The sequence below is a fragment of the Carlito syrichta genome, unplaced genomic scaffold (assembly GCF_000164805.1).
Source record: "Carlito syrichta isolate Samal-C Ts95f unplaced genomic scaffold, Tarsius_syrichta-2.0.1 Scaffold288652, whole genome shotgun sequence".
In the NCBI taxonomy this organism is placed as follows: Eukaryota; Metazoa; Chordata; class Mammalia; order Primates; family Tarsiidae; genus Carlito; species Carlito syrichta.
The window spans coordinates 31,198-38,954 of NW_007232748.1; the positions used below are offsets into that span (position 1 = coordinate 31,198).

The 7,757-nt window shown below is 45.6% G+C and overlaps 1 long non-coding RNA gene across 1 annotated transcript; it reads right to left on the bottom strand.

Moving 5' to 3' along the window:
• Nucleotides 1-348: 348 nt before the first annotated feature.
• LOC103255895 lies at nucleotides 349-4,677 on the bottom strand. Its single transcript, XR_504049.1, has 3 exons — nucleotides 4,566-4,677; nucleotides 560-654; nucleotides 349-465 (listed from the first exon to the last, which is right to left on the bottom strand). It is a non-coding gene; the product is annotated as an uncharacterized LOC103255895 (long non-coding RNA).
• Between the last annotated feature and the right edge of the window lie 3,080 nt (nucleotides 4,678-7,757).

The following is a 7,757-nucleotide window of genomic DNA, read 5'->3' on the forward strand; positions in this document are numbered from 1 at the left end:
TGTCCCTTTGTGTCAAGAAAAGAAAGAATCCCATGCTTCTCAGAAACCATTTCCACTGGAGCAGTCCACCTTCCCAAACCACTCTTCAAGATCTGCTTTCTCCTTGACCTGTGTCATCTGCTTCATTGATGCTGACCTAGCTGGGGGTTTGGCTAATGTGCTATCTCGTCACATTCCAGGGCTCTTTCCTTTCCTTCAGTCTAGTGATCAGGTCTGACTTAGAAAGTCAAAAGCTTATAGCCACCTCTTGATTGTAGGTGTGGGCAATGGTATCCTATGCCACCAAATTTCTGGGCTTACTACTATTAATATAGATAGAAGGACACAGGTGAGTCGAAAAGAAGAATGGTTGTCAAAATGAAGCGTCTTTAATTTTTTCTTTTCTATGTTAACACATCATCAAATTGTGTTTGATAGCAGGAATCTGAAACTCATTCACGAAAGCAGCAATTCCCAGAAAACAGTCTACAAAGAAAGAACGTGAAACCCTTAGTATGAAATAGGGATTGTGTGTGGAATGTCCCCACCCAAACAAAACAGGTTTCTCTGGTTCTCTTACATCACATTTCTGTAAAATATCTGCTGAGGGGGGTTCAGGCATTCTCACTCCTCTGGAGAGAGTTCAATGGCCACATTCTTGAATATCAACAGTCCCTGAAAACAACAACAAAAACAACAACCTATATTTACCATGTGGTAGTGTACTGTAGGCAAAACAAGAGGGAAGAAAACAGGATTCAGGTAACTTGACAACTAGAATTATGCAATAAAATAATTTGCAACACAGAAATATTCTCTAATGCATCAAGTCTGAAAAAAATAAAATCTACTCAGCCAGTGTAGACATTATTTTTGTGAAAGATACAGCATAAATCTGGACACAAAGAAAGACATATATATTATTAAGTGCTATATTTATGTGACAGAAAAAGTTGCATATACAGCTCAGAAGACAAACTCATAGTAGGTTGGAAGGTCCTCGTCAACTCAAGTTTTAATGTGTACAACCATGAACTGAATATCATTATGATTATAATTACTATTTTGAGTTGGAGAATCACTCTGTTGCCCAGGTTGGAGTGCAGTGGCAGCTCCCGGCCACTGCAGCCTCAACCTGATGGGATCCGGCAATCCTTCTGCCTCATCTTATTTATTTATTTTTTTTGAGTTGGAGTCTCACTCTGTTGTCCAGACTGGAGTGCAGTGGCCGCTCCCGGCCACCGCAGCCTCGACCTGCTGGGCTCTGGCGATCCTTCCACCTCAGCCTTCCAAGTAGCCGGAATTACAGGCATATGCTACCACACCCGGCTGACTTTTTTATTTATTGTAGAGATGAGGTCTCGCTGCCCAGGCAAATCTCGAACCCACGGGCTCAGGCAATCCACTCACCCCGCCTCCCAAAGGTGCAGGATTATAGACTGAGCAACCAAGCCTGGCTCTGCCTCATCTTTCCAAGTAGCTGGAACTACAGGTGTGCACTACCACGCCCGGCTAATTTTTGATTTATTGTACAGATGAGGTCTCGCCAATTTGCCCAGAGGGTCTCGAACCCATGGGCTCAGGCAATTCACTCAGCTCAGCCTCCCAAAGCACGGGATTACAAGCTGAGCCACGGAGCCCGGCATGAGCAGAATATTATCTTATAATGCAAATTCTGATTCAGAAGATACGGGGCTAACTGTGTCATTCTGTTACCCATGCTGGGTGCAGGTGCACAATCACAATTCATGTAGTCTCCATCTCCTGGCCTGAAAGGATGCCTCCTCCACAGCCTCCCAAGTAGCTGGGATAAATTGGTATCAGGTGCCAAGGCACACAGGTGCAACACAACATTCATGCTGAGATATTATAGGCCAAAAGGTTAACAAATTATAATCTCAATTTAATGATAAACATGTTTTAGGAAGAAATCTGCTTACAGGTATCTCCCATGGAATGTAATCTCTAGTATTTATAAGCTGGGCTCGGTGGCTCAGCCTGTAATCCCGTGCCTTTGTGGGGCTGAGGTGAGTGGATTGCCTGAGCCCATGGGTTCGAGACACACCTGGGCAGTGAGACCTTATCACTACAATAAATAAAAAAAAAACAGTCGGGCGTGGTAGCGCATGCCTGTAATTCTGGCTACTCAGAAGGCTGAGGCAGAAGGATTGCCGGAGCCCATCAGGTCGAGGCTGTGGTGGCTCGGAGCGGCCACTGCACTCCAGTCTGGGTGACCGAGTGAGACTGCAACTCAAAAAAAAATAAAAAGTGTATTTATAATGTTTGTTTTTGGCATCGTAGAGAACAAGACTCTTTTCATTATTCTTTATTCAGACCTTCCTGAGTTGTTCTGGGCAGTAACTGCCATCGTGTGTAAATGTGCATTTTATTAACTGTGTTCTCCATGGAGCTGATGGAGCATCATGTAAAATGTTAATCATTCATGTTCCCATCCTTCACTAGGATCTGAGGATCTACCCCATTTCCAAAGGGAATCTTGGGTATCCACACCAACTTTCCATGTTCCCCAGTCACAAGGGAACATTTTCATTTTTATTATTATTATTTTTTGGAGCCAGAGTCTCACTCTCTCACCCACGTTAGAGTGCAGTGGTATGCTCATGACCACTGTAGCCTCGATCTGCTGGCCTCTGGAAATCATTCAGCCTTAGTCTTCCAAGTAGCTGGAACTACAGGTGAGTGCTACCATGCCCGGTTAATTTTTTATTGGAGAACTGAGGTCTTGCCAAGTTTCCTGGGTGGTTCTCAAACCCGCGGACTCAGACAATTCACTCGCCTTGGTCTCCCAAAATGCTGGGATTACAGATTGGGCCACTGAGTCTGGCCGGGAACATTCTTAATACTGCAGGTCGTACATTAATGGTGAGAACAGTTTATGACAACTAAGCAGCATGGATCCTGATAACAGACGGGACTCTGGTATATTGGGAGACGTGTCCTTCAGAGCCCTTGAATATCACAGGACAACAAAAATAGTTGAAACATGCTCATTAGGCATGACCAGCACAAGCACCAGTAGAGGTTTGCAAGGTTTAAAAATGAAATTCCTTGTGACCTGGGAAACATTTACCTGAGAACCAGCCATTGTGTTCCTTTTCTCCTACTTCTCTGGGATTAATACTTTTATTGTTTTGAGTTGGTGTCTCACTCCCTCACCGAGTTTGGAGTGCAGTGGCATGCCCACAGCCATCCAAACTGTCAACCTGCTGGGCTCAGGCAATACTTCTGCCTCAGTCTTCCAAGTAGTTGTAACTACAGCCACACACTACCATGCCAGGCTAATACTTGATGTATTGTAGAAAAGAGGTCTCACCAAGTTGCTCAGGCTGGTCTTGAACCCAGAGGTTCAGGCAGTCCACTCGCCTTGGCATCCCAAAGTGCTGGGATTACAGGTGGAGCCATGGATCCCAGCCTTCTGGGATTTCTTATGAGGTGAGATGATTTGGAGACATCACACCTACATGTTGAAAATATGCCTTTAGTTTAAAATTAAATTGAATATTTATTTTTTGTTACAGTCTCACCCTGCCACCTGGGTAGAAGTGAGGTGGCACCATTATTACTCACCACAACCTTGAACTCCTGGGTGCAGACAATCCTTCCATTTCATTCTCCAAGATAGCTGGTCTCAAACTCCTGGGCTCAAGCAATCCTCTCACCTCAACCTCCCTAAGTGATAGGACTACTTGCATGACTTATGATGCGCATCCAGAATATCCCCTAACATAAACACAGTCTTCCCCTTGCTACCATCACACCCACAGACGAGAGGGCCCAGAAAGGGAGAAAAAGTTCACTTTTCTGTCTTCTGCAACAGGAGACAAATTCTAAAACAATGAGCTCCTGCTTGGAGTTCAAATTGTGACTTTATTATTTACTTCCCCCAAGTGCCCTCTCTTGCAAACACTAGCAATTTCTGCTATAGAAATGAAAATATGGCCGCGCTGGCTTACCTGACTGATCAAAACCAAGCAGAGCACAACAGGTGACCTCGCTTCTGAACTCAACTTTCACGAACATATCTTGTAACCCTCTGTTTGACAATTACGTCATGTTAGAATCACATGGGGGTGACTGGATTCCGTGTATCATACCTGTAATCGCAGTTTTTTGAGAGGCTGAAGTGAAAGGACTGCCTGAACCCTGGGGTTCGAGATCAGCCCGGGGAACAGGCCAATACCTCATTTTTGCAATATATCAACAAATAAGCTGGGAATGGTGGCATATGTCTGCAGTTCCAGCTACTTGGAAGGCCGAGGTGAAAGAATTGCCTGTGGCCAGTCCCAAACCTCGCACGGGCACCGCACGTGGGTCGTATCCTCCTCACGAACCTTGTGGGTCCCGAACACGTGGAGAGGGTCTGTGTGGGGAAGACTCAACTGGTGAGGTCGCCACAGGACAAGGCCTCGGGGTCCCGTCCTAGCCTCACCTACACCGAGGGGACCGGGCTGAGCAGCCAGTCGGGAATGGTGCAGGCTCGGGACTGAGGGGGAGGCGGGCCACGCCACGGCCGGATCATCCGGGTCCATCCCGTCCCCCTCTGTGAACACCCCCAGCATACTCACCATCTCCCGGCTTCCGGGTGTCCAGGCGTCCTCCCCACAGACTCCCACGACCTGCAGGTCACAAGGCGACAGAGGCTGAAGCAAAGAATTGCGACACGCATGGGTCAGGGAGAGCAAGGCAAAGCCGTAAACACGACGCAGCTCTGTGTGCAGGCGCAGGAGATGAAGGCCGGATCAGAGCCCACTCACTTCCGACTGTCGTCTGATTGGTCAGTTCAGACCTCTGAATCCATTGATTGGACAAGACTCCAGGTCCCGCCCTTTTGGACTTGACGGACAGGAGAAGAAAAACGAGAGGGACTCCATAGGCGAAGGCACGTTTAGAGTTCTCTTTGCCCCATAGTCTGGGAGGAAGAGGGGAAGGAGTAGGTTTGTGACCCTCTTGGGGCATGATGGGAATCTTCATCGCTCCTGGTCGGTGGATCACTGGACTATAGAACGACACCACTTTTCCCGGGACACGTTGCGATGTACTTAGGCAGCTGCAGGAGGCACCATAAGAAGACATTTAGACTCCAACGTTCCCAGCATGCCCTGCGAGGGGACACAACCCTACACCTCCCCATCCTGTTTCGGAACTGAAAGTAATCTCAACCTTTTCTTGTCCGATGCAGCCGGGTCTCATCGCATCTCTTATCACTCAAGAGGAGAGGGCTGGGGACTAGAACTTTATCCAATCAGCGGATGCTAAAGTCTGAACTGGCCATCAGATGGAAGCCGGAAGTGAGGGAATGGCTTCGGGGTTGTGACCGGGCCTTTCTATCCTGCGCCTGGGCACTTAGCTTGGTTGTTCCATCAGGTTTGCCTTGTTAACTGGGAATCACGAGTGTTGTATATCTTCGCTTCAGCTTCTGTCGCCTTGTGACCTGTAGTTTCTGGGAGGTCATCTGGTGGACTCCAGGACACTTGGAATCCGGGAGATGGTGAGTATGCGGGCGGGTGAGAAAAGGGGAGCGGCAATGGACCCGGATGGCCCTGTTGTGGCAGAACCGGCCTTCCGGTCAGCTCTGAGCCATGGGCAGGTGCTGGTGGCTGACAGCCCTACCTTCGCCTTATCTGGATGATCTAGGTGGAAATCTCCTGGGTCTGTCGTCAGGGTCATTGGACTTTTGTGTCACCAGGTCCAAACCCAGTTCTGTCGAGACAAGCAGTTGGTGCAGGGACTGACTTTATTTTGTAGTGACATTAAAATCGAGGACATGAGGAGTCCGCGTTCTAAAGACCCCTCCTGGGTTGTGCATGCTTTTTCAAAAATTTATTCCAGGCTTGGGGGCAGAGGGGAGCCAAGATCAAGAGGTGACTTAGACTTGCAGGTATTTGGGCGATGAGAGGAGTCCTGGAAATGGTAAATTCTTTCTCCTTGGTTGATTGTCTCCTTGCTTCTTTATTTAACAAAACAGAGTTAGTGCACATACTCCCACTTTTCCAGAGTTAGTATGAAGGGCTGCATTCTTGTCTGTCTCATCTTTTCAGCATTTCAAAATTATTTTAGCTACGTGCAAGCAGGCAAAGAAACCAGAGTCCCCCCTCCATCTAAAAGGGAGTCATGTCAGACTTTTGACAGTTGACTCCCATTTGTAGTTGATTAAGTCTAAGTTTTATTGTTTTTCTTTTTTAGCAATATTCAAGAACTCTTTTAGTTCGGAGACTGGTTTCTGTGCACCTTTACTCACATCCCTATTCTTAAGGGGAAAAGGCAAAAATGATTTCTGTCCTCTGGATGATCTTGCAATTTGAAGGAAGAAAAACTGTCCCAAAGGACAAGGTAAGCCCACCTCTGGGAGATGGTGGAAGACTCCACACATCAAAGAGAACCTTAGGCACACAGGAGAGCATATGTTGGGGCTACTGAGAGTGTGGTAAGACTCTGACAAAAAAAAATACATTCCATATAATTTTGAAATAAAGGCATATTTCAACATGTAGGTGTGACTTGATTAGATAATCTTACCTGAAAAGATATCAGAGAAATAGGAGGAAAAGGACAAAATGGCTGCTTCTGAGGTAAATGTGTCCCTGATCAACAGGAATGTCATGTTTTTGAAACTTGAAAACCTTCCTGTTGTCCTTGTGATGGCCCTGCCCAATGAGTTTGTTTCAACTATTTTTTGTTCTTCATGTGATATTCAGTAGGTCTACTGGACATGTCTCCCTATATAGCCTCCACTGTTCTCTTTTTCCATACTGCTTATTTGCCATGAACTGTTCTCACCATGAATGTAAGAACTGCAGTATTAAAAATGTTTTCTTGTGGCTGAGGATCATGGGAAGGCACAGTACCTAAGAATCCTGTTGGAGATAGGGTAAATCCTCAGATCCCAGTGAAGGTTGTAAACATGTCCGTTTTTTAAATTTTTTGTGTTGGAGTCTCTCCCAGCCTGGGACATGAGAGTGAAACTCCTACTCACAAAAAAATAATAAATATACATAAAATGTATACATATTTATATTTATATACATATATACACATGTATATCTTTTATGTATTTAGCAAGCGATTTTACCTTTCATGGAGCTGGTCCATGGCAAATTTTAGGTTACGTAGGTCACATCAATTTCTAGGGTAAGGTTAAATACACTCAGTTCTCCACAAACCACAGCAGTGGTGCCAGTTTCAGCTATTCCTGCTATACTTAGCTTGACTTCTGCAGGTACTAACAAGGGAACAGTGCATTTTGAATAAGCAATTGAAGACCAGGGCGATTGAGTAGAAGAGCACCTTTGGGACCACAATAAGCATAAACCTAAGGTAGCACATGAACAGTAATATATAAAGTAGAATGATTAATTAACCTTTTGGTAGTAGTACATTTTGTAAGCCCTGTAGAACTAGCTAACCAGGTGTTGTCAGTGGCCATGTATGCCATGGGTTTGGCTATGGTTAGAGTGAGGGTTAAGCTACAAATATCAGAGAACAGAGAAGTTGTTAGATTAAAACCTGGGGTTATAAGGCAGGAGGTTTTACCAGTTACATCACCTAGATTGATGTGAACCATTTCCAGAGATCATTTACTTTTGTCTACATTGTTGATGATAGGAGTTTCCACTTCTAGGCCCACATAATATGAGTTTATGGTTTTAAGCAGAACCAACAATCTGGGGCCTAGTGACATTAAGCAGATATTGCATATGAGTTAACATAGGAAAAAGACTAGGGGGTTGGTGGGCCAGTTTTGGAAGTGGTCAAGATGA